General features: G+C 46.6%; 1 long non-coding RNA gene across 1 annotated transcript in view; it reads left to right on the top strand.

Annotated features, from left to right (window-relative positions):
- LOC309349121 overlaps positions 1-22,377 on the top strand; it is a 220,413-nt gene extending 198,036 nt beyond the window's left edge. Inside the window, exon 3 of the long non-coding RNA XR_014159733.1 lies at positions 22,338-22,377. This is a non-coding gene — a long non-coding RNA (uncharacterized lncRNA). The remainder of the gene's footprint in view (positions 1-22,337) is intronic.
- The last annotated feature ends 4,198 nt before the right edge of the window (positions 22,378-26,575 follow it).

The following is a 26,575-nucleotide window of genomic DNA, read 5'->3' as shown; positions in this document are numbered from 1 at the left end:
ACTCGTCAGGAGATTCTTGGATATGGGAGGGGTGAAATCTCCTCATTCAGAGTCATGGTGTTTCTGACGGTGGAGGTAGAACATAGGCATCATGGCTGGTAGCCTTCATAAACCTTGTCCTCCATGAATTTGTCCACTCCTCTTCTAAAGCCATCCAAGTTGGTGGCCATCACGGCCTCCTATAGGAGAGAGCCCCATGGGCTGCGTAAAGAAGTACTTTCTTTTATTTTTCCTGAACCTTTCAACATTCATCTTCATTGGATGCCCATGAGTTCTAGCATCATCTAGTGGCATTCTAGGCTGCATCCGCAGAAGTATAGTGTCCAGATGAAGGGAAGTAATAGTACCACTCTATTCTGCCTTGGTCAGGCCACCCTTGGAATACTGTGTCCAATTCTGGGCAGCACAATTTAGGAAGGATGTTGACAAGCTGGAAGGTGTGCAGAGGAGGGAAGCCAAGATGATCAAGGGTCTGGAAACTAAGCCTTATGAGGAATGGTTGAAGGATCTGGGTATATGTTCAGCCTGGAAAAGAGGAGACTCGGAAGGAGAAATGATAGCCATCTTCAAATATCTCAAGGGCTGCTACGTGGAAGATGGAGCAAGCTTGTTTTCTCCTGCTTTGGAGGGTAAGACTCGAACCAATGGATTCAAGTTACAAGAAAGGAGAGTCTGATTCAACATCAGGAAGAACTTTCTGACAGTAAGAGCTCTTCGACAGTGGAACGGACTCCCTTGGGAAGTGGTGGACTCTCCTTCCTTGGAGGTTTTTAAGCAGAGGTTGGATGGCCATCAGTCATGGATGCTTTAGCTGAGATTCCTGCATTGCAGGGGGTTGGACCAGATGACTCTTGGGGTGCCAACTCTACAATTCTATGTTTCATGAGGGGGGGGGAAACGTCTCTCTATCTACTGCTTCCATGCCATTCACAATTTTATATACTTCTATTATGTCACCTCTCACTTGCCTTTTCCCCAAACTAAATTATCCCAAGCACTGCAACTTTTCATCATAGGGGAGTTGCTCATAGGTAGGTTCCACAGCATATAGTTAAAGCTATGGTTTTCCCAGTAGTGATGTATGGAAGTGAGAGCTGGACCATAAAGAAGGCTGATCGCCAAAAAAATTATGCTTTTGAATTATGGTGCTGGAGGAGACTCTTGAGAGTCCCATGGACTGCAAGAAGATCAAACCTCTCCATTCTGAAGGAAATCATCCCTGAGTGCTCACTAGAAGGACAGATCCTGAAGCTGAGGATCCAATACTTTGGCCACCTCATGAGAAGAGAAGACTCCCTGGAAGAGACCCTGATGCTGGGAAAGATTGAGGGCACAAGGAGAAGGGGACGACAGAGGACGAGATGGTTGGACAGTGTTCTCAAAGCTACCAGCATGAGTTTGACCAATCTGCGGGAGGCAGTGGAAGACAGGAGTGCCTGGCGTGCTCTGGTCCATGAGGTCACGAAGAGTCGGACACGACTAAACAACTAAACAACAACAAGGTTCCACAGCATTTAAAGCAGCCTTCATCAAACCTGGTGCTTTCTAATGTTTTTTGGAGTACAACTCCCATCAGCCTCCACCAGGCTGTGGTTCAAAAAGGCATGGAAGCTAGCAGATTGGTAAAGACTGCCTTAAAACAATAGCAATCATACAACAGTGAGACAAGCCATTGGTCTAAATAGCTCATTGCTATGTACACACTGAAAAGCAGTGTCCCTCCAGTGCCTCAGGCAGAGAGACCTTTCTCATGCTGCAATCTGAAAAAACTTTACTGGAGGCACCTGTGAATGAACTTGTGACCCTTTGAATGCACTCAATGACTAAGTCACGACCCATTGCACCACCTCGCTCTGCAGAATGGTTTATATATATATATATGCAACGAGACTACGCTTGAGTAAATGGTTGGATGGCTCATGCCTCTGCAAGCAAAGACAATCGCTTCAGATATGCAGGGCAAGGGCCCTTTGAAAGGAAGGCCTTCCTCCAACTGCATCAGCTTCAGGGAGAGAAGTGAAATCCCTTTTGAAGTTGGTTGGCTTGCCAAGATCAACAGCCAGACAAAGGATGGAGATGGTTCTGCCTTTGAGGCATGGTTCCACACAAAACAAGAGAAAACAATCTGAACAAGCAGCATGGATTTTTTCTGCTGTTGTTCTCTTTCCACTAATCAATACCTCTCCATTGTATCTGCGTAGTTCATAACATGCACCAATGCAACAGACCATAAACCTGGCTTATATGACATGATGCTGTACTGAGGCAGACCACGAGTGTATCTAAACAAGGGCTGACCATGCCAACTCTCCAGAGAGTCCTTCTCAGCACAGCTATCTGAGACCCTTATAAAATTAAACATATTTGGCATTGAAACAGGAAACTTATCTATGCAATGCATGTTCTCCACTGTTCTGCGATGGCCCTTCCCTATTGCCAACATACCCACTTCCTGCAAAGTGAGGACCGAAGACACAGCCAAGCTAGAACCTGATGGACCAACAAGGCCAGAGAATAAATAGTAATCCGCCTTGTCAGAATTGAAAACAAGATAACTTCTGGTCGTGCTTGGGTGGAGGAAAGAGGGGGCCTGTTTGGTAATGGGTGGAGCTAGGTAATGGTAATAATATCTTGAGGTTCAGGGGTCGGGCCAAGATGGACTCCATTGGGTGGAGATATCTGAATTGGTCAATTTAGATTTCTCTCAAATTCCTAATCCTAAAAATCAGTTTTCTGCATTTCCACATCAGTTTGCCTTTAAAAAAAAAGGTCTTCGTCTAAGAAGGATGCCAGAGTACAAACAACTAGGCACCATTGGGCTAGATGAAGTGAATTATGAAGATAAGCTAAATTTAAGAAAAGATATTTTTTTTTGGAAATTTCAGGTTATATTTAACTTTTTTTAAAGATCTGAATAAAGGATATTTAAAATTAGAGATATAATATCGGCAAACTAGATAAGAAGAATAGAAACAAGGGAATAAATTTGCTGGATAAAATTTTATAGTCAGGAACGCGGGAGCGGGAGATGTGAGGGAGCCCAAAGAAGTTAAGAAAATTATGTTAAGAGATGTGTTGTATTGTATTGTTTGTTGGTATTGTAATTAAAATAAAACTGTTAATAAATATTTATAAATAAATAAATAAAAGGTCTTCATGAAAATTCACCAGCATTTTCTTGTGAATTTCTCCTAAAAGACACAATTTTGTACACAATTTTCCCTAATGGACACATTTTACTACAGCATTTCCCCCAACTATAATGTATTTTTCTATATGCTACACACACACACACACACACACACGATTGTACACATAATTTGGCTGGAGAACTACATTGCAAAATTAAGAGAATTGCGAATTTTGAAAGATCATGGTGTTTCAGTTCCCACATTGTTTCAGAAATAGTGAATTTGGGAGACAAACTGAATCATGTTTCTCCCCCATCCCTACTGCTGGGTGAAGCCTGGCAAAATTGAGTATTTGTTAGCTTTTGAGTACTGCTTATCTGATTGGTTTTATTGATCAGAGACAAATAAAATACTGCCTAGTTAATAAGTCATGGCCAAATCTTTAAATCAAGAATTTTTTTTTATCTTTATGGCTTCCTCTATTTTTCTTTTCTTTTTTCTTTTTGTAATGATAAAATGGTTATCATTCCTGGCCAGCATGTCTCCGTGACTTTGCCCTAAAGATGACCTGGATGTGAAGGGGCACAAAAGGAGGATGTGGAGATGCTCACAGGTGATACACACAGCATCATGAAGTAGAGCTCATGACTATTGCAACCTTCACCGCCACAACAAGCAACAGAGTTTGTTTTGCAGGTTGCTAGTTCCATGCACATATTCCAACAGTGCTCTGTTTCCATGGAAATGAATACCCCACATGTGGTTCTTTGAAGTGGGGATCAAGGCTTTCTCGAAATACTGTTGTCATATAGCTTGGCAGCATCCTTCAGCAGTTCAGCCAGGCAGATAGTTCTTCGGAGACACCTGTGATCCAATTCATGGGCAAGAAAAGAAGTTTTATTTATCAACCGGGGTGACAAGGGGTAGGACCAGCTCTACTATTAGGCGGAGTGAGGCAACAGCCTCAGGTGGCAGATTCTGGGGTGCCAGCAGAAGCAGCAGCCCCCGAGCCCCTCAACCATTCCCCTCTGTCAACACATGGCCTGCCCTAAGCCCCCTAAATCTGGCCCGCTGCCTGATGTGGGGTGGAGGGTGATATCCTGCCACCTGTGTTGAAGGAAGAGTCAAGTGTACATGGAATTGAAGGAACAGCTTCTTGCCACTCACCTCAGGCAGCAAAATCTATTGGGCTAGTCCTAACAAGATGTCACATCACTCTTTGTCTTGTCTTCACCGTCGTTCCTCCTACACATCCTGGCCCTCAGGGTGTAGTGGAAGGTATGTATGGGAGAGACTTGGGCCTGAAACCCTAGAGAGCCGCTGATAGTCAGCGTAGACCAGGGTTTTCAAACTTGGGTGTCCAGCTGTTTTTGGACTACAGTTCCCATCATCCCTGACTACTGGTCCTGCTAGCCAGGGATGATGGGAATTGTAGTCCAAAAGCAGCTGGACACCCACGTTTGGGAAACCATGGTGTAGACAATAATGAGCTGGGGGGGGGCAGCAATGCTGTGACTCAGTATAATGCAACTTCCTATCTACCTACGGTACATACATTGGCTTCCAGAACTCTCTTTTGGCAACCTCTGCCAACCTGGTGCCCTCCAGGTGCAATTCCCACCAGCTTAAGCTAGCATAGCTAATGCTCAGGGATAATGGGAGTTGTAGTTTAAAACAGCTCTGTAGGGTACCAGGTTCCTAGAATCATACAGTTGTAGAGTTGGAAGGGATCATAAATAATAATAATAATAATAATAATAATAATAATAATAATAATATATTTAGTTTGACCATACTGCGGGAGGCAGTGGAAGACAGGAGTGCCTGGCGTGCTCTGGCCCATGGGGTCACGAAGAGTCGTACACGACTAAACGACTAAACAACAACAAATAATTTATTTATACCCCGCCCACCTGGCTGGGTTTCCCCAGCCACTCTGGGCGGCTTCCAACTGAATATTAAAAACAATACAGCATCAGACATTAAAAACTTCCCTAAACAGGGCTGCCTTCAGTTGTCTTTTAAAAGTAAAATAGTTGCTTATTGCCTTGACATCTGCTGGGAGGGTGTTCCACAGGGCAGGCGCCACTACTGAGAAGTCCCTCTGCCTGATTCTCTGTTGCTTGACTTCTTGTGGGAACTGCCAGAAGGCCCTCAGAACTGGACCTCAGTGTCTGGGCTGGACGATGGGGGTGGAGACACTCCTTCAGGTATACTGGACCGAGGCCGCTTAGGGCTTTAAAGGTCAGCACCAAGACTTTGAATTGTGCTTGGAAGCATACTGGAAGTGTATCTAGTCCAACCCTCTGCAATGCAGGGATATGCCGCTGTCCCCATACAGGGATCAAACCTGCAACCTTGGCATTATCAGCACTGCATTCTAACCAACTAAGCTATCCAGGCTGCTGAAGGCTGTTTAATGGGCAACCTCTCCATCCCCTAGAGAGGTTGTCTATATTTTCACTTACAATCTTTTCATACCAACCTGAACACACACCCACAAAAATACCAGGGCAATTTACATAAAAAGAAAATACAAAAACCTAGTAAAATCAGATGCACACGCCCTGTGCTCCAGCATTTTGACTGCACAGGACTGCAAACCTCTCTCTCTCTCTCCTTATATATAATGCATTGGAAGGCCTTGCATATTGCTCTCCCCTGAATTACTGCTGGGAGCTTTCCTACATTGTTTAAAACACATTCTTAACATATGATGACCCCTCTGCAACAGGCCTCCAGTGCTCATGTAGAACTGGAAGAGCACACTGCATATATTCCAAATTATTCACATTTTCAGCATTTCGTATTTATTTTTAAACTGCAATTATTTACCCCTATTTTATTAGCTAGTCAACCTGCCCAAAGAACAACAAATAGTTAAAGAAGCAGGCACCTGCCCTCCACACTTTGCATGTTTCCGGTAGAAACAATAGGGTGTAACAAGCTGAGTTTCCATGTATGCGCCTGTTTGCTGTTCCTCTTTCAGTGCCATTAAAAAAATAAAAATAAGCCTGTCTCTTCATCCTGTTGCCTATATGATTTCAGCTCATCAGGGATCCAGGTCTGTCCAAAGCCACACAGGAAACACTTCCCGGCTCTGTTAGCTGAATCTTATCTGCACCCCAAAGCCAGACTTCAGCTCCTCGTTCAAATAACTGAACATAAAGGAACATTACCGGCTCACGAGGAAGGAAAAGGCACTATCAGAATCACAGAGTGCAAGCCTTCTGAAGAATAACCTTGGGGGGGGGGGAGTTTCTGCTTTTGCAAGGAACAAGGCACAGAATGTTCTCACTGACACCTGGAAGGAACATTTATTTATAATTGTTGTAAAGATTGTTTGTCTATATACTTTTTCATTATTGTACAGTAAGCTGCTTCAGGCAGAGATCTTCTTGCATCACCACTTGTGAAATATGCATGTTTCTGAGCATTCTCTCAATAAATGACAAATAAATAACAGAGCACACAATTTGGAAGTTCCTTAAAGTAGATACGAGATAGATTTTCAAAGCAATGTTAACCTTCGCCCCTATGGAACTAATAATATTCATAACTGGTTGTTAGATACCAAAGTCACAGCATCACTAAGAGCTGAACCAAGATGGTAGATCTTGGAGACCCCTAAGACTAACTTAGGCAGCATCTTTAAAATCAGAGACATCACCTTGCCGACAAAGGTCCATATAGTTAGAGCTATGGTTTGCCCAGTACTGATGTATGGAAGTGAGAGCTAGACCATAAAGAAGGCTGATTGCTGAAGAATTGATGCTTTTGAATTATGGTGCTGGAGGAGACTCTTGAGAGTCCCATGGACTGCAAGAAGATCAAACCAATCCATTCTGAAGGAAATCAGCCCTGAGTGCTCACTGGAAGGCCAGATCCTGAAGCTGAGGCTCCAAGACTTTAGCCACCTCATGAGAAGAGAAGTCTCCCTGGAAAAGACCCTGATGTTGGGAAAGATTGAGGGCACAAGGAGAAGGGGACGACAGAGGACGGGATGGTTGGACAGTGTTCTTGAAGCTACCAGCATGAGTTTGATCAAACTGCGGGAGGCAGTGGAAGACAGGAGTGCCTGGCATGCTCTGGTCCATGGGGTCACAAAGAGTCAGACATGACTAAATGACTAAACAAGAACAACAACCATTTCCAACAGGAGCAGCATTAAATATTCACCATCAAATTTTATGGCAAGAACTGATGGGACCCGATATGTTTCTCTGTCTCTCTTGTTCTCTGTGCTTGTATCTGACTGCTGCCCCATTGAGCAGCTTATTGGGAGAGTTAAAAAAACAAAACGCTAGGATCTTTTTGTTGGCTGTTGATTCCAACCTTAGAGATCATATACCTAATCTGGTAGGCACCACAAAACTATGCCATGCCATAATGAAGCCAATTCAGAGTGAGAACAGAGCTCTCTGTCCTACCCTTGAGTTGGCGTGGTCAAGGCACCGTGTCATCAGTCGGATACGCCTCTTGACAACATCATAAAGGCAATTCAAATTAAGGGAAGGAAGCATTGCCCTCACTCTGAATGGTTATCAGGGCCGACATTTAACCCAATGTTCTTGCGCACAAACCATCATTGAAAGACTGGAACGGCCCAAGCAGCCCCTTGCAGAATGTTGGTTTTTACGTCTTTAAGGTAGCTTTACATACTATGTTATGCATGTTAATTATCAATGTGATTAAGACCTGCCAATAGTTTGCCAATATCAAAAAGCAGATATGGAGGTCTTAAGCTGATTCAGACCAGGACGTTAAGCCTGCACCTGCATGCCAGTGTCTAAAAATCCTGCCCCTGCAAAATAACCCTGTATGTTGTCTTTGGAACTGCTATTAGATGCCAATAGTATCTTTGGATTTGGGCAGGAGGGAGAGTTTCAGAAAAAGAGCAGTGTTCGGAGATCCCCAGTCCCAGCACAGCAGTGCTGATCTGAATCACATGCAGTCCTTGCAGCTGAAATGGGACATCCCAATCACATTTGCAAATATTTTGGCCTTAATTTCCCGTTGTATGTTTGAAAACTGCTCCTACACTCTCCTTCCTCTAAGGTAAAGGTACCCTTGCCCGTACGGGCCAGTCGTGTCCGACTCTAGGGTTGTGCGCCCATCTCACTTAAGAGGCTGGGGGCCAGCGCTGTCCGGAGACACTTCCAGGTCATGTGGCCAGCGTGACGAAGCTGCTCTGGCTAGCTGGCACCAGTGCAGCACACGGAAACGCCGTTTACCTTCCTGCTATAAAGCGGTACCTATTTATCTACTTGCACTTAGGGGTGCTTTCGAACTGCTAGGTGGGCAGGAACTGGGACCGAAAGACAGGAGCTCACCCCGCCGCGGGGATTCGAACCGCCGACCATGCGATCAGCAAGCCCTAGGCACTGAGGTTTTACTCACAGCGCCACCCGCGTCCCTCTCCTTCCTCTAGCTCCTGCCAAACCCTCTTTTCTTATTGCTAGGCCAGGTGTTTGTAATGTGTGGGAAAGAAAGGGTCACTGAGTTACTTTAAAGGGGAAAGGGAGAGATGAATTAGTTTAGAAATACTTTCACTTTCCTTCTGAATAAGGAGAAGGGGGGAGAGGCCAAAGAGGAACTGGAGTACAAAGGATTCACACATGACCAAATTGCCCAGGCAGTTTTAATAACTGGCAGTTATACATGTTATCACACGAATCAAAGATAACAGGAATGGTGTAAGTCCTCATTTACAGGAGAGGTTCAAAGGACGGCATTTGACACCATAGAAGGGACCCCTTTGAATAAATTTGGTTCCTCAGTGATCATTTCTTGTTACAAATTGCACAAATTACATGGAATTTTAAATGACTGGTTTTATAATGTATTGAATAAAAATCCACAGGAGGACAATACTACCAGCTGGTTTTGTGTGTGTGGAAATAGCAGCCAAGGATCAGAGGTAGCTCAGTTGGTAGAGCATGAGATCCCTGCATTACAGAAGAACTTGTGGTGTCTTCCAGCTCTATGATTCTAAGATTCTGTGATATCCAAAGCCTGGTTGGGACCACACTATATGTCCTTGGGCCAGTCACTGCCTCTCAGTCTAATCTGCCACACAGGGTTAATGCAGGGATGAAATGAAAAGGGAAGAACTACGTACATCACCTTGAGCAACTTGGAGAAAAAGATGGGATGTAAAAGCAATTGAAAAGGGGGAATTAAACCCTGCCCCAGCCAGGCAGCAGCAGAACTGTGACAGAGCCACAAAGCGAACCACAACATCTGCAGCTCTGCTGCTCACACCAGTCAGGGTGGAAAGTGTGGCGCAAGCAAACCCCGCACCACACTTTGCAGTCTGGATCCGGTGCAAAGGTTGGGCCACGTCATCAAGTAACAGCGGCAAGGCTGGCTCAGGATCTCGTGGAGAATGGTCCAGCTCAGCCCCTACCTGTTGCTCCCCACAGATCAGAGTTGTGAGCTACCACCAGTAGCACCACAAGTTCTCCTGTCCACCTGCACTTTGGGTGGACGGAATGGGAAGCTCTGTGGATTGGCACCAGCATTACACTGATGTAAGAGACAGGGCAGAAGGAGATCTCCACCCCATCCTCACACACACGGTGCTTCAGTTCGTCTTCCAACTGAGGTCAGCTATCTTCCATTTGGGACAGTCCCATGACCCCAGCCGTGCAGCCACAAGCCAAGAGTACAGAAAGCTAGGATGGGGGTTGTGCATGCCCATTTATTATCATTTTTGTACCCTGATTTTAAGCACACTGACTTGGCAACCCACCCCTTGGATTTCGGGGGAATTTATTTGTAAAGAAATGTCTTTAATAATAATAATAATAATAATAATAATAATAATAATAATAATAATAATAATAATTTATACCCCGCCCTCCCCAGCCAAGAGCAGGCTCAGGGTGGCTAACAACCAATAATAAAAACAAGTTGATTGAAATACAACTTAAAAATCAAGATTGAAATACAACATTAAAACAATTAAAACATTAAAATGCAGCCTCGTCATAGGAGGAGAAAGGAAAAAAGAAAGAGGGGGAGGAAATCAAATGGATTCTAAGCCAAAGGCCAGGCAGAACAACTCTGTCTTACAGGCCCTGTGGAAAGAAATCAGATCCCGCAGGGCCCTGGTCGCATGAGACAGAGCATTCCACCAGGCCGGAGCCTATTTAAGATCCTAGTTTCTGCTTATAAGAACACAAAAAATGTCCTCCTGTTTCTTAGCTTTCCAAGATTCTTGGAGGACAAAGAACTTCCTCGGCTGATAACAAGGGCAATCGTGTTGGGCAACAGAGAAAAGAAACCCAAACTCCATCCTAGGGCAGTATTTAGATTGAGACAAGCATTCTGCGACATTGCGGTTGGACTAGCAGAGGTACAGTCCGATTGCGGATTGTTTGGAATTCCCTAACTGAAACATTCTGGCTCTCCTATGTAAGCTCCACTAAGGAAAGGGATTTGCTAATCACATAACTATTTAAAAGAGTTCCTCCCATTACCTTCGGTTTGGAGCCGGTAATTTATGACCTCCCCACCCACTGAAAGGAGATGAATGTTCCCACAGAAGATAAAACTGCCTGAGCACAAGTCCCGACAATACCCCAAAGGAAAGTGATGAAATACTTTCGTAAAAGGGAAGATTGGCTCGAGTTTGGGGGCATAAATAAAAGATGTAGAGGTGCATCTGCTGTCAGGGTCGGGGAGTCAAATATCTGTGGAAGATGCTCTGAAGACCCACAAGTCCTTTGCTTTTGGCTGACCTGCTCCTGCATTCTTGTCTCTGCCACACAGTAGCAAAGCGGTTCCTTTGGAAAGGAATCTTGCCAACTACGAACCTGACCTTGAGCGGGAAGTATTTGAATGCCCTCCCACTGGGCACAATCCAGCAAAAGCTGGGGCTTGAAATGAAAGGAATCACATCAAAGTGAGTAACACTACAATGCAAAGGTCAGAGCTTGATAGGACCTTTTGCACCCAAACTTTTGCTGGCTTGCAACCAGGTCGTATTAAGCTTTGACCTGTTGGATGTTTGGGCGCAACTCAGCTTGAAAAATACGTGTTTGCATAGGTTAAGACCTCCAGACTCCCAAACTATTTCTGTACCTTTTAACCTCTTGAGCTGACCTCTCTGTCTCTTTGATGTTAGACTGACAGTCTCAGGTTGCATCCTGTTTTACAGCTTCATGCTGCTCCTCACACTTCTCTCACACACCTCAAGATGACAGATCACCTTGGAACAAGGCTGCCAGAATTAGTTAGACTGGATGGTGCTGTGGTCTAAACCACTGAGCCTCTTGGGCTTGCTGATCAGGAGGTCAACGGTTCGAATCCCCATTATAGGGTGAGCTCCCATTGCTCTGTCCCAGCTGCTGCCAACCTAGCAGCTTGAAAGCACGCCAGTGCAAGTAGATAAATAGGTACCGCTGTGGTGGGAAAGTAAATGGCATTTCCATGCACTCTGGTTTCCATCACAGTGTTCCATTGTGCCAGAAGCGGTTTAGTAACACTGGCCACATGACCCAGAAAGCTGAAAGCAAGATGAGCGCCACAACCCCATAGCCACCTTTGACTGGACTTAACCATCCAGGGGTCCTTTACCTTACTTTTTTATCTAGACTGGAACTAGAAGGTTTTCTATCCAAGTTAGGTAATTTCTACAATAAATAACTTTATTATTTTCTTACCCACAAGCATCTCTCTTGTGGATAAGTCTACTCTTCAACCAAGATTCGCTGGTCAAACACTGCTCACTCTGAATATGGAAGGGTTTCAGTGGGTAATTCATAGAATCATAGAATTGTAGAGTTGGGTGGGTCCATGAGGGTCACCTGGTTCAATCCCCTGCAAAGTAGGAATCTGAACTAGATGATACATGACAGATGGCCGTCCGATCTCTGCTTAAAAACTTCCAAAGAAGGAGAGTTCACAAACTCCTGAGGGAGACCACTCCACTGTCAAACAGCTCTTACTATCAGAAAATTCTTCCTGATGTTTAGTCAGACTCTCCTTTCTTGTAGCTTGAAGCCATTCGAGTCCTACCCTCCAGAGCAGGAGAAAACAAAGCTTCTCCATCTTCCATGTGACAGCCCTTTAGATATCTGAAGATGGCTGTCATATCTCCTCTCAGTCTTCTTGTTACCAAGCTGTTGTTGTTTAGTCATTTAGTCGTGTCTGACTCTTTGTGACACCATGGACCAGAACACGCCAGGCACTCCTGTCTTCCACTGCCTCCTGCAGTTTGGTCAAACTCATGCTGGTAGTTTCGAGAACACTGTCCAACCATCTCGTCCTCTGTCATCCTCTTCTCCTTGTGCCCTCCATCTTTCCCAACATCAGGGTCTTTTCTGGGGAGTCTTCTCTTACCCGCTATGAGCTATGCCATGCAGGGCCACCCAAGATGGACAGGTCATAGTGGAGAGTTTTGATCAAACGTGATCCACCTGGAGCAGGAACCAGCAAGCTACTCCAGTATCCCTGCCAAGAAAACTCCATGGACAAAGACAACAGGCATATAAAAGTTACCAAGCTAAACATACCCAATTCCGTTCTTCCTAAGACTTGGTTTCCAGACCCTAGATCATCTTGGTTGCCCTCCACTGCACACATTCCAGCTTGTCAATATCCTTCTTAAATTGTGGTGCCCAGAACTGGACACAGTACTCCAGATATGGTCTGACCAAGGCTTATAATCTAAAACACTTAACACAAAAGAAAAAATGGATTGGGAAGGGGGAGGAAACAAACAAACTCAGGTACCAATTCTTGACTACTGGTTCTTCTAGTGACCAGCTGGGATGGAAGCAGCTCAAAAAGAAGAGGAGCCAAAAGTTGTTCTCTCAGCTGTGGCGATGGCCTGTGGCGGCAACTTTCCTCTGGCTCACTCTGCTACAGCCTGATAAAACAGCTGTTGCCAGGTGACACTAAATGTTTAAAGCACATAACTGGCCCCGCCCAAGAATGCTGGAAATTATAGTTAAGCAGAGATACTACAGCTCCTAGAATTATTATAATTTTTTTTGGGGGGGGAGTCATGTGCTTGACTGTATGGTGTGTACGCAGCCACAGTGAAACTGATGGTGGCTCTGCATCTCTTCCCTCCCTCCCTCTGCTATAGGCTGATGGAATGGCTGGTTGCCAGCTAGACCCCCCACCTTAAATCAACTCACATAGCCAAGCATGGAACCCTCACCTCCTGTCTGTGGTATACACATACCAAAGCTCAAATTCTGGAAGTATGCTCATATTCAGACATTCTCTCATCAGATACATTAAATCCGCTCCACTTCCCCGTGGGGAGGAGTTGCGGTGGACCGCGTGGCCACCCACTCCCCTCCGGGGGCAGGGGACTTAGTCCCCCATTGCCTGGGGGATCCAGGCCATGTCAGAGCCCGGCCAGCCAATCCACTGGCTGGGGGGGGGGGCATGGCCGGGACCATTTAATCAGAGGCCCGAGCTGTAGGGCTCCCTCTTTGGCTTGCTTCTTCAATGTGTGGCCATCACCTGCCCCTCCATGCTTAAAGGTGTTCCATTAAAGGAATCTGGGGGTGTTGATCTTGTCTGAAGCCCAGGTCGGGGGCTAGGGCCATGACACAACCCCGATGGGAACACCAGGGAGGGCTCGAGTTGGTATGCATCGACAGGGTTCCCTCTTCCGGTGGTTTACCCTTACTGGACTTCCTGCGCAGGAGTCAGATATAGTCGGGTCCATTCAATGCCTAAGCCAATACCACTCACATTCTGTAATCAATAAAGTTGTGGCAAGATTTGCCCAATAACATTAACCTAATATCCGTGTCCTTGTGTGTGTTATTTCTCAACGAGGGGGTGCAGTGGCGTAGCGTGGGTTGTCAGCACCCGGGGCAAGACAAGTAATTTGCGCCCCCTAACCCGTGGATTTGCGCCCCCTAACCCGTGGATTTGCGCCCCCTAACCCGTGGATTTGCGCCCCCTAACCCGTGGATTTGCGCCCCCTAATGTTGCGCCCGGTGCGGCCGGCCCCCCCTGCACCCCCCACGCTACGCCACTGAGGGGGTGGCTTCGGGTCTTGACATGCAAGTATCTATCTTGGATGCTTTAGTTGAGATTCCTGCATTGCAGAGGGGAGGGCTGTCGAGACCATATAACGCCAGTCTTGAAAGACCTACATTGGCTCCCAGTACGTTTCCAAGCACAATTCAAAGTGCTGGTGCTGACCTTTAAAGCCCTAAACAGCCTCTGTCCAGTATACCTGAAGGAGCGTCTCCACTTCCATCATTCTGCCCAGACACTGAGGTCCAGCACCGAGGGCCTTCTGGCGGTTCCCTCGCTGCGAGAAGCCAAGTTACAGGGAACCAGGCAGAGGGCCTTCTCGGTAGTGACGCCCGCCCTGTGGAACGCCCTCCCACCAGATGTCAAAGAGAAAAATAACTACCAAACTTTTAGAAGACATCTAAAGGCAGCCCTGTTTAGGGAAGATTTTAATGTTTAATAAGTTACTGTATTTTAGTGTTTTGTTGGAAGCCGCCCAGAGTGGCTGGGGGGACCCAGCCAGATGGGCGGGGTATAAATAATATATTATTATTATTATTATTATTATTATTATTATTATTATTATTATTAGACTCAGTGCTATTTTTCTAGAAACCATGAATGCCTCCCTTGTTCTCTTAGAACGTCAATGCCGCCCACCTGAGAGGTGCCAGAACTGAGTTCCAATGAGTCCCTGGCTGGGGGGGAAAGCCCTGGCTGGACTAAATGATTTGGGGTCCCTGCCAACTCCACGATTTTTTGCAGTAAAGAGGGCGAGGCATTGCCTCCATTGCTTCCTTAGAAATGACAGCAATAAAATAATGCATTTCAACGAGAAAGAGAGAGAGAGAGAGGCTATGCGCAAAAAGAAAATTCCTTTGTTCTTTCAGGAGCATAATGAGTGTACCTTCATTCCACCCCCATAAGATGATAAAAATTTATTATCCTTTCTTTACGCCTAGGAAAGCGAGGTTACAAGGGAATTGCATAAAGTAAGGAAAGAATTCTACGGCAATTCCCGGAACTGAGCGTCGCCTTCCATGAACTCCAGTCCAACACCTGCTCTGCTTCTACGCCATAAATATCTCCAGCGGTAACGAGCATCACCACCATCCCCTAGGTTTATGGGGATACTTCATGCAATGGAATTGGCCTCGGGCCAGCTGCATGTCGGGTGCATCAAAGCAGCCTGGTTCCCTCCACCCCCACTCCCCCCATACACTGGGTTCCTGACTGGCAGAAGGGCCAACCAATCAGGAATGTGCACAGCCCTGCTCTGAAAAGGGAGGGCATGGTAGCTCTGGGAGTGACACAAGGACGAGCTAATCAGTGCTGTGGAAATCCAGCTTCTGTGGAAAACAGGAATGTTTTTTTCATGAGTCCAATCCAGGGAAGAAGTCTATATGTGGGTCTAAATGACAGTTAGTGCGCTTTCACAAAGAGCTCACTACTTAAGCTATGTGCTCCTGTATATTGTCCTCAAATGCAACATTTTCCTTCTCTCAAAGGTGAACAAAGAGAAAGCAAAGACAGGTCTCAAATTCAGACATACAATCAGGTTGGGGAAAAATTCATATATTTTTTTTGCATTTTATTCATAAGGAACAAATATGTGAACTGAAAAGGCAGCTATCCTTTGAAATCTTTTCACTTCTCCAATCTTTTCAGTGCAACTCAGCCACCCAAAATGCATACCAAATTGTGTATATTCGTGGACCAAAGTCATGTTTATTAATTTCCATGGGTCTACTCTGAGTAAAGGTAAAGGTAAAGGTACCCCCTGCCCGTACGGGCCAGTCTTGCCAGACTCTAGGGTTGTGCGCTCATCTCATTCTATAGGCCGGGAACCAGTGCTGTCTGCAGACACTTCCGGGTCACGTGGCCAGCATGACAAGCTGCATCTGGCGAGCCAGCGCAGCACACGGAACGCCGTTTACCTTCCCGCTGGTAAGCGGTCCCTATTTATCTACTTGCACCCGGAGGTGCTTTCGAACTGCTAGGTTGGCAGGCGCTGGGACCGAACGACGGGAGCGCACCCCGCCGCGGGGATTCGAACTGCCGACCATGCGATCGGCAAGTCCTAGGCGCTGAGGTTTTACCCACAGCGCCACCTGCATCCCTCTGAGTAAACTCAGTTAAATACCACCCGGTGCCTCCAACTACTAAACCATCAAAGCAGTCCTATAAGATACCACAGTCGGTGGAACAAAAGTGATGGAGAAATCAAGGAGAAGCACTCTCTCTGTGTGTCACTCTTCCAATAAAGGTCAGCCTTCAAAGTGACCAAAGTTGATTCAGTCTTCTAACCAAGCCTGAACACAGGCTGGAATAGGTCCAAATAATTTGGTTTCCTTCCAGAGGGCATAGAGTTGAGCTGGGCAAACAATATGTCAGGATTTTTCAAAGGCGAACAATATGTCCGGATCTTATGGCACTGATTCACCTTCTATCTCCAAATCAACTTATTGCAGTTATGCCCTTTGGGTGAGTGCTTTTCATATGAGGCTTACCCAAGGATCTGTGAGGCAGACCTGAAAAATGCCACTAAATTGCCTTGTGGTTAACATTTAATCCTTCAGAAACGCACTCTGGGGAAAGATTACATAAGTAGCCGTGATTCACCGTGAGCTGGATCTTCATTTTGCCAAGTGGCAAGCACAGGGGGCATTGGAAATTGGGCTACATGCATTCTGATGACATAGTTTGGCCCTTCCTTCCTTCCTTCCTTCCTTCCTTCCTTCCTTCCTTCCTTCCTTCCCAAAAAAAAGCAGGTGGCTCCTCTCGCCCTTCTTGGATTCCAGTTCCCATCAACCTCAGCCAATATGGCCATTGGTCAAGGACGCTGGAAGTTGTAGTCAAGGCTGGCTCAAGACATTTCGTTGCCTGAGGCAATGAACAAAGATGATGCCCTCTCCCAAGGCTCATGCAGAAGCCATTTGGACTGGTAGTTGAATTTTACTCCAATACTGGTGAAAGGAGAGTGCCTTCCAGTGTGTCATGGGCTGGTTGCATGCTGAGAAGTGGGGAGAGGCACAAGCTGGGGAACCCCTAAGGGAACCCCCAGAGTATGGTCACCAGATATTTTTCAATGAATCCGGGGACACTTTTTTTAAAAAAGCTGAGTAGCAACAGGGAGTCAGTAGTGGGGATGGTGAGGCAAAAGACCCTGGGCCCAAGCACACATGCATGTTGTATAAAGGTGCAAAGCCCTTCTTTCGCACCCTGTGAAACATAAATGCGCAGAGTTTTTTTAAGAACTGGGCATCAGCGCGCCACCTGCCCATGACTCCCGAGCCTTCCCTGATCTCCTTCCCCCTTTTTTTTTGACAGATCAGGGGAGGCTCGGAAGTCACAGGCGGGCGGCCATTGCCCAGGAGGGGCCAGCCTGGTAGTGAAGTTGGCTCTGGCTGGCTTCATGAGCTGCTCACTGCCGTGGCGCAGGAAAAATGGCGGGCACCACGGCAGCGGGCAGCGGGCACCGAGCAGCTCCTGAAGCCAGCCAGAGCCAACTGTGCTAACAGGCTGGCTCTGGGCTGCTGAGGCTGCTGCTGCCACCACATTTCCCAGGGACAGATCTGCAAATCTGGGGACTGTCCCTGGGAACTGGGGACATCTGGTAACCCTACCCCAGAAGAAGTAGGCTCAGAGCCAGGGGACAACGGTAGGATGATGACAGATGCTCAGAGGGAGAAGAGGAAGCAGACTGGGAGATAAATGTGTCAGAAGCTGATGAGGTAACAGGGTTTAGTGAGCAGGAAGAAGCTGCAGCAGAGACCAGTCTAAAATCAGAGGTTGCAGAGGAGGGGAGCCAGGAGACAGAGATGAGACCAACTGGCTGAAGACTCCAGGGAGTCTCCCTCCCCTGCTGTGACCAGCTCCCTCCCCACTGCCCGGTCTCCCAGAACATGAAGAGGAATGAAGAGGACAGAGCAAAGAGGACAAGACAAAAGAGCCTCAGGTTGCTGGTGAAGGACCCAAAGAAGGAGTCTTAGAGAGCGGTGAGGCACTCTTCACAACTGCCTCATTGCAGCAAGTCCTACTGGGAAGAGTTGTTGTGATCACTAGGCCAGAGCCGTTTTGGTTTCTATGAATAAATAGTTCATTTCACTAGCAGCAGGTGTTTTATTGCTGACCAGATCCTGACTCTGGCTCCTGACACACTGCCCTTGAGGGCAGTAGTCTAGTGTAGGGGGCACAGAGCAGGTCACATGGCACTCATAGCTCTGGCCTTTCCCCTCGCCTCAACACCTGCCGCCTGAGCAGCTGCAACACTCTGCCTCATTGTAGGACCGGACCTTGTTATAGTTCAGGGGTGGGAAACCTGTGGCCCTCCAGATATTATTGGATACCGATTCCCATCAGTCCTAGGCACCATGACCAATGGTCAGTTATGATGAGCATTGCTGAGCTAGCAGGGGCCTTTGCACTGGCTTCTGCTAGCAGAATGAGGTAGTTGGATCCATTATTCATGAGCACACAGGGGGAAAGAGAGGGGGGAGAAAAGAAAATAAAAACAATTTAAAATACAGGTTAAAATGCAATTTAAAATGCAGCCTCATTTTAAAGTAGGTGATAAATCAAGACCATAAGGGGAGGGAAACATAAGGGTCAGACTGAGTCCAAACCAAAGGCCAGGCGAAACAGCTCTGTCTTGCAGACCCTGCGGAAAGATGTCAAGTCCCTCAGGGCCCTAGTCTCTTGTGACAGAGCATTTCACCATGTCGGGGCCAGTGCTAAAAAGGCCCTGGCCCTAGTTGAAACCAATCTAACCTCCTTGAGGCTCGCGAGCTCCAAAGTGTTGTTATTTGTGGACTTTAAGTTCCTCTGCGGAGCATACCAGGAGAGGTGGTCCTGTAGGTACGTGGGTCCTATGGGATAGATTGCTGCCATCATTACAGAGGATCTAGAAGGATGTCTTCACAGAGTGAGGGAGCAATCCTTTGCACAAGAAGCTGGCATAAAGCAAATTGGCGTAAATTAGGGCAGCATAAAGTTAAGCCAAATCCAAACCTCGCTAAGCAGCTGGGCTGCTGCTCTGCCCAAGCGTGGAAGAGGGAAAACAAGCCTTTAAAATAGTCTTCTATGCTGGGTTTGCAGACCACAAGACCAGGTTTAGAATCCAGTCTAAGTCTCTGCCCTCTGGTCCCACCTTGTTCCTTTTGGGGGATGTACGCCAACCTTGGCTCAGTCAGCTTGCCATAGGATTTCCCCCTAACTGAGGTCCATCCATTTCAATGAGTCGAGAGTAAAAGTTAGACAAATCCAACCATTTGGTTCTGAACACCCATACCAAGTGTTCTTTTCAACACTGGAGGACCAGATGGGATTCTTCTTCCTGCCATTATTTACAACTTAGCATGACAAGCTAAGAAGTATGCTATCAAATGCTTTTTGTTTTCCTCTTCCCAGGATCACATGAACTGCTTTTATTTAAATACCAGTCACTCGGTGCCACAGTGCAAAACAAGTCAAAGCCAACGACAGATCATTTTGCAAACTTGCAGAAAAAGGAGAAATAGCTGAGAGTTTTTTGTGGGAAAGGATGTTGCAGGGAACCAGGCACCCCATTCAGTCAAGGGAAAAACCTTTCACAGGAGATCTATAATATGAAGTTCTAGTTTCGTTATTGCCATTCACTAAACAATGCTCCCTTGTAAAATAATCTAATACCTGATAATGGCCGTATGTGGGAGTATCCGCTGAGTGGCTGTTGTGGATGAATTATTAACCTGAGTAATAACACTCCCCACACCCATGTTGTGGGCTCTGTTCTTTATTCAGAACTAACAATATGCCCTCATTGGGGTGGGGGTAGGGATGCTGAGTGTGGATTTCATATAGCATGAAGAAGGCTACCAATGGCTACTAGCCAGGAGATTCCTGCACTGCAGGGGGTTGGACTAGATCAGGGGTCAGCAAACGTACCGCGCCTCGGGCTAGTGTCTCCAGCACTGATTGTGCACTGATGGCAGGGGAGTGCATGTGCACACACTATTTCCGGCACACTTCCAGGTCAGGGGAGCATTGGAAATAGCTTGTGTGCATGTCCCTTTACCTTTATGTGCAAATAACACTTGTGCGTGCGCAAAATATGTTATGGGAAGAAAGTCACATTGCACAAAAGCTACAATTGCCTCCAGGGAAATAAACATCACCACATTGTCAGGAACAGTAGGCACATTCACATGTGTCGTTACAACCAGGTACAATGCTCATCTCAAAACACACACCAAAGGGACACACAGCAACCTGGAGGGAGGGAGAGAGAGAGAGGAGACAGCAGCTGAGATCTGGCCGCTGGTTCACCTTCTAGATATGTATCTGAAACACCAGAGTTCCTCTGCCCCAACTGTGTGTAGATGAGGGCAAAGGCCTTGCTTGCTTGTGATATTAACACATTATGATGGCGAGGCAAAAATATACATATTCAGATTTTGGAGGGAAATTAGAACACTTATTTCAAGAGACATGAAGAAGTAAACACCTCGGAATATTTTTTTTTAAAGAATTAATAAATTCTAATGGGACTTCCTTCCCTCTCCTTCTCTTTGCTCCATTGGGTCCACCAATTAGAGGGCTTCATGGAAGAAAGGGAAGTCCCATTGTGTATGTGTTGTCTCCAAACAACTCCTTCACAAACTACAGTTCCCAGGGTGCTTTGGGGGGGGAATCCATGACTATGATACTACTTTAAAGGAATAGCGGGGCCTAAGAGACCTCCAGGAGTGGTTGGAAGTTAGGGGCACCACCACACACCCAGCCTTCTGGGAAGAAGACGACGACGAAGAAGAAGAAGAAGAAGAAGAGGAAGAAGAAGAAGAGGAAGAAGAGGAGGAGGAGGAGGAGGAGGAGGAGGAGGAGGAGGAGGAGGAAGAGTTTGGATTTGATATCCCGCCTTTCACTCCCTTTAAGGAGTCTCAAAGCAGCTAACATTCCCCTTTTGCTTCCTCCCCCACAACAAACACTCTGTGAGGTGAGTGGGGCTGAGAGACTTCAGAGAAGTGTGACTGGCCCAAGGTCACCCAGCAGCTGCATGTGGAGGAGCGGAGACGCGAACCCGGTTCACCAGATTATGAGTCTACCGCTCTTAACCACTACACCACACTGGCTCTCTGGAAGGGGCAAGGTGGTGAGTCAGGGCAGTGCAGGGGCTCCAAGAGAGCTAATCCATCTCCCTGTAGCCTGGTGGACCCACACAGTAGTGACCCAACCAGAGGTCAGCTGCATGGCACCACCAACTGTTCCTGCTCACCTCTCACTGTTGTTCTAGAGCAGCTCTTTGAAGGGACGCCAAGGTACAAAGGGAAGGAAAAAGGAGAGGAAGCGATGTTGGCAGCTAATTGCACTTCTGAAGCCTATACACCTCCTGTCTTATCAATCTCCTGATATTCAACCCCACATTTAGTGGCAGATCAGGGACAACTGATTTCCCCAGGAACAAAAGGGCCTCAGTGCGGCACAAATTGCATGAGACGGTCTGAGTCAGCCCGTCCATCCCTCCAGCTTCATTAAGCCAATTAGTTCCAGGCAATGGTCCAAAGTAGTGATTAACAAAGGCACTTTTCTCACAAGGTAGTCCTAGTAGCACTGGTTTCTAGAGGTGTTTGAGTACCTTTCCCTCCCACTGACTTCAGCTAGGAATGCAGCTAGTGCTTACTTCTGAGAATCTAGCCTCCAAACTATCTGCAGATCACTTTCACCCACGGGTGTAACCAGTAGACAGGATGGCATTCCTTGTCTAGGCATGGAGGAGAGGAAAAGAACGAGGAGGTTGGAATATCAAAGTGAAATTTCTCTTTCCAGTGAAGTTTATTGTATTCCATGATCTGTGTCCCAGAGAATTCCCAATACACATAATAATAATAACAATTTATTATTTGTATCCCGCCCATCTGGCTGGATTTCCCCAGCCACTCTGGGTGGCTTCCAACAAAGATTTAAAATACATTAAAATGTCACACATTAAAAACTTCCCTGAACAGGGCTGCCTTTAGATGTCTTCTAAAAGCCAGGTAGTTGTTGTTCTCTTTGACATCTGATGGGAGGGCGTTCCACAGGGTGGGTGCCACTACCGAGAAGGCCCTCTGCCTGGTTCCCTGTAGCTTTGCTTCTCACAGTGAGGGAGCCACCAGAAGGCCCTTGGCGCTGGACCTAAGCATCTGGGCTGGACGATGGGGGTGGAGACGCTCCTTCAGGTATACAATGGTACCTCAGGTTAAGTACTTAATTCGTTCCAGAGGTCCATTCTTAACCTGAAACTGTTCTTAACCTGAAGCACCACTTTAGCTAATGGGGCCTCCTGCTGCTGCCGCGCCGCCGGAGCATGATTTCTGTTCTCATCCTGAAGCAAAGTTCTTAACCTGAGGTAATATTTCTGGGTTAGCGGAGTCTGTAACCTGAAGCGTATGTAACCCGAGGTACCACTGTACTTGGCAGAGGCCCTTTAGGGCTTTAAAGGTCAACACCAACACTTTGAATTGTGCTCGGAAACGTACTGGGAGCCAATGTAGGTCTTTCAAGACCGCTATTATGTGGTCTCGGCGACCGCCCCCAGTCACCAGTCTAGCTGCCTCATTCTGGATTAGTTTAAGTATATGTGATTAAGTATATGTGATTGAGGTTCCACATTGGGGTTCCACTCACCAGCCCTGCCTACCTATTTGTGGTTTCCCCACACCTGATCCCAACCCCTCCTTACACACCAGATCCATCCTTTCTTCTAAAGCAGAGGTTTTCAACCTTTTTGAGTCCCTGACTCCCTTAACCAACTACATTTTTTCCGCAGCACCCCATGGGGCTCAGGAGCCCAGTTAGGTCACCCTTTACCTGCAGGGCAGGCAGCCTTTTTCAAACACCCTCCCTTGTGGAGCATTCCTTCAGCCTCCTCTCTTCTCCCCTCTCCTTGGGAGTCCTCTGGGCAGCCACAGTTGCCGCCCCAGTCTCTGAGCTGCCCACCCCACCCCAAAGAGAGGTGCCTCCTCACATAGCTCCACAGGGGCCTGGGAAGCACCCCCTGACCAGAGGCACCATCCACCTGCTGAGCTTGTAGCCACGGCTGCTGCAACAAACAGCTGTGCAAGCATTTGGGAGGCAGAGATGCAAGAGGGCATTAGAGGAGGGAGGGAAGGAAAGAGGGACAGAGGCCAGTGTTGCCTGTGGCACCCCAACCATCATTCAAGGCGCCTCAGGATGCCACAACACACCGGTTGAAAACCACTGTCCTAAAGGTAAGGTAAAGTCTAGTCAAATTCGACTATACGGTGCAGCACCGCTTTCATCTCCGCTTTCAGGCCGAGGGAACCGCTCACAGCTCACAGCTCACCCCAACCCCCACTCCCTTTTAAAAGAGGGGGCAGCACTTCAGAGAGTAGCTTCTGGAACCTCTCCCCACTCCATTAAATGCCTGCCACCAATGTGGCTTCCTTTCTTTTCTGCCTGTTGTCTGGCACACCGGAATTGACATAAGACACCTATCAGCAGCCATGAAATCTAAAGAGCATGACGACAGCCTTAGGTTTTTATGCATATAGGAAGATACAAATTTTGAGACGCCTTTCTATAAGAAAAGCCCATTGCTTCAAACTGATCTTGGTCCCAGGTCACACTGTATGAAACAAATCTCTGTGTTTCCCATTCACTCTTATGGGAAATCTGAAATGGCTATGACTTTTTCATTTCTTTTTCTTTTGCAGGCACAGCAGCCAAACTGTATCTCCACGGGATTTTGTGGACTAAGAAATAGGGATTCAGTTTTCTCCATTATCCATATTTATTTATTAGGTTAACTAAAACTCTAAAGTCCATATTAATTTCATATTGGGGGGCGGATTTCTCTTTTCTTTGAAATAACTAGGTCCTCATCTACACCATATATTTAAAGCAGTATTATACCACTTTAAACAGTCATGGTTTCCCACTAAGAATCCTGGGAACTATAGTTTGCTAAGGATGCCAAGAGTTGTTAGATCTCTACTCCCTGCACAGAGCTACAATTCCCAAAGTGGCTTAGCACTCAATCCCTCTTCTCGGGGAGCTTTGTGAAATGTAATTCAGTAGTTAAGATGCCAGGAGGTCCTTCATCAGATCCTCACCACCGCAGGGCCATCATAGCACAGCCAAATCTGATCCGAGGACCTAGTGCTTTGGCAGTGTTTGAGGAAGAATTAGCTCCTTTCCACTTATAATAATAATATAATAATAATTTATTATTTATACCCTGCCCATCTGGCTGGGTTTCCCCAGCCACTCTGGGTGGCTTTCAACAGAATATTAAAATACAATAATCTATTAAACATTAAAAGCTTCCCTAAATAGGGCTGCCTTCAGATGTCTTCTGAAAGTCTGGTAGTTGTTTTTCTCTTTGACATCTGGTGGGAGGGCGTTCCACAGGGTGGGTGCCACTACCGAGAAGGCCCTCTGTCTGGTTCCCTGTAACTTGGCTTCTCGCAGCGAGGGAACCGCCAGAAGGCCCTCGGCGCTGGACCTCAGTGTCCGGGTAGAACGATGATGGTGGAGACGCTCCTTCAGGTATACTGGGCCGAGGCCGTTTAGGGCTTTAAAGGTCAGCACCAACACTTTGAATTGTGCTCGGAAATGTACGGGGAGCCAATGTAGGTCTTTCAAGACCAGTGTTATGTGGTCTCGGTGGCCGCTCCCAGTCACCAGTCTAGCTGCCGCATTCTGGATTAGTTGTAGTTTCTGGATCACTTTCAAAGGTAGCCCCACATAGAGCACATTGCAATAGTCCAAACGGGAGATAACCAGAGCATGCACCACTCTGGCAAGACAGTCAGCAGGCAGGTAGGGTCTCAGCCGGCATACCAGATGGAGCTGATAAACAGCTTCCCTGGACACAGAACTGACCTGAGACTCCATGGACAGCTGTGAGTCCAGAATGACTCCCAAGCTGCGTACCTGGTCCTTCAGGGGCACAGTTACCCTATTCAGGACCAGGGAGTTCTCCACACCTGCCCACCTCCTGCCCCCCCAAAACAGACATTATTCCAGTCTAAATACTATGTCCCTCCCAAGAAGCTGCTCTTTGCTCCATGGACCAAGCTACTTTATCTTAGTTGTAGTCCTCCTCCATCTGTGATTTGTGGGCATGTCCATTAACCTACTTTGAGGAACTGATGCAATGATTACTGATATAATATACCTGAAGTCCTTTGAGTGTTTAGGAAACACATTATATAAATACTCAGTGCCAGTTATTAGTTCTCCTCTGCAGCTGGCTGGCTTGCAGACAAAAATCCTACATAATACTATTGCCACTAATGGCCCAGCTGCAATCCGGAGCCCAGTTTAGGACATGTAACTCCCACTGGGTTTCAACAGGATCAAAGCAGGGCAACTCTGCATCCGGTTTGTTTTACAGCCAGCACTGGCATGAGTCCGGAACAGCAAAGGCTTGTGGGAGGGAAGCCTTGGCTTAAGTGATTTATTGCTGATCTACAAAGCACATATACAGAAGTACCATTAATATCCAAGCAGTGAGAGAATCTAGGGGTTCCACTCGCTTATGCAGGGTTTGATTTCTTCAAAATGAAGTTCAACTGAGCCTGTGTTGTCTTTAGGCTATTCGGTTTTATTTATACTCATACACAACCTGAGCATAAGATCACAGCATTAACACCACAACATATCTTGCTTCTCCCTTCGTGGCAGCTTTGGATTCCAGCACAGATCAAGCATGTATCTCGGTATCTCCAGCTTCTCTTTTTTAAAATAATAATAATCTTTTTTTATTAGGAATTTCAACAAAACATTTTATCAAAAAACATATCATCCTTAATTCCCCCCCCCCTATTTCCCCCCTCCCCATAAAATAACCCACCCTCCCAGACTTCCCTCAGCTCCTCTCTCTGGTTTATCAACAAGTGTTATTCTCTGCATGTTACAAAGTTGTTTAGGTCCTTAGTTTATCTGACTAACTGTTATCAAAAGAAAGTTTGTGAGTGTTTATTCAAAACCTGCCAAGGAGTCCAGTTCATTTTGTTGCTGCTTTAAGTACTTTGTAAAGGGTTCCCATTCATCTCTAAAGTCACATTTATCCTTGTCCTGTAGTTTGTGTGTCAATTTTGCCAATTCTGCATAATCCATCAGTTTTTCTTGCCATAGTTCTTTAGTCGGGATTTCCTTATTCTTCCATCCTTGCGCTATTAAGACTCTTGCCGCCGTTGTCACATACATGAAAATATTTTTCGATTTCCTTGGCAGGTCTTTCCCTACAATTCCGAACAAAAACTCTTCAGGTTTTTTAACAAATGTTAGATGGAACATTTTCTTCAATTCATTGTATATCATTTCCCAAAACTTTTTAATTTCATTACTGTGGCGATCACACAGGGGCCCCGGACATTTGATGGTCTATTGCCCCTGTGCCACCACTGTGATTGCTTTCTTCGCTGCCACCACCCCGTTTCTCACGGGGACACATGGAGTCCAGACAG

This window comes from Podarcis erhardii (genome assembly GCF_964252035.2).
Source record: "Podarcis erhardii genome assembly, chromosome: 8".
NCBI classification, from domain to species: Eukaryota; Metazoa; Chordata; class Lepidosauria; order Squamata; family Lacertidae; genus Podarcis; species Podarcis erhardii.
This window is presented reverse-complemented; position numbering and strand designations above follow the sequence as displayed.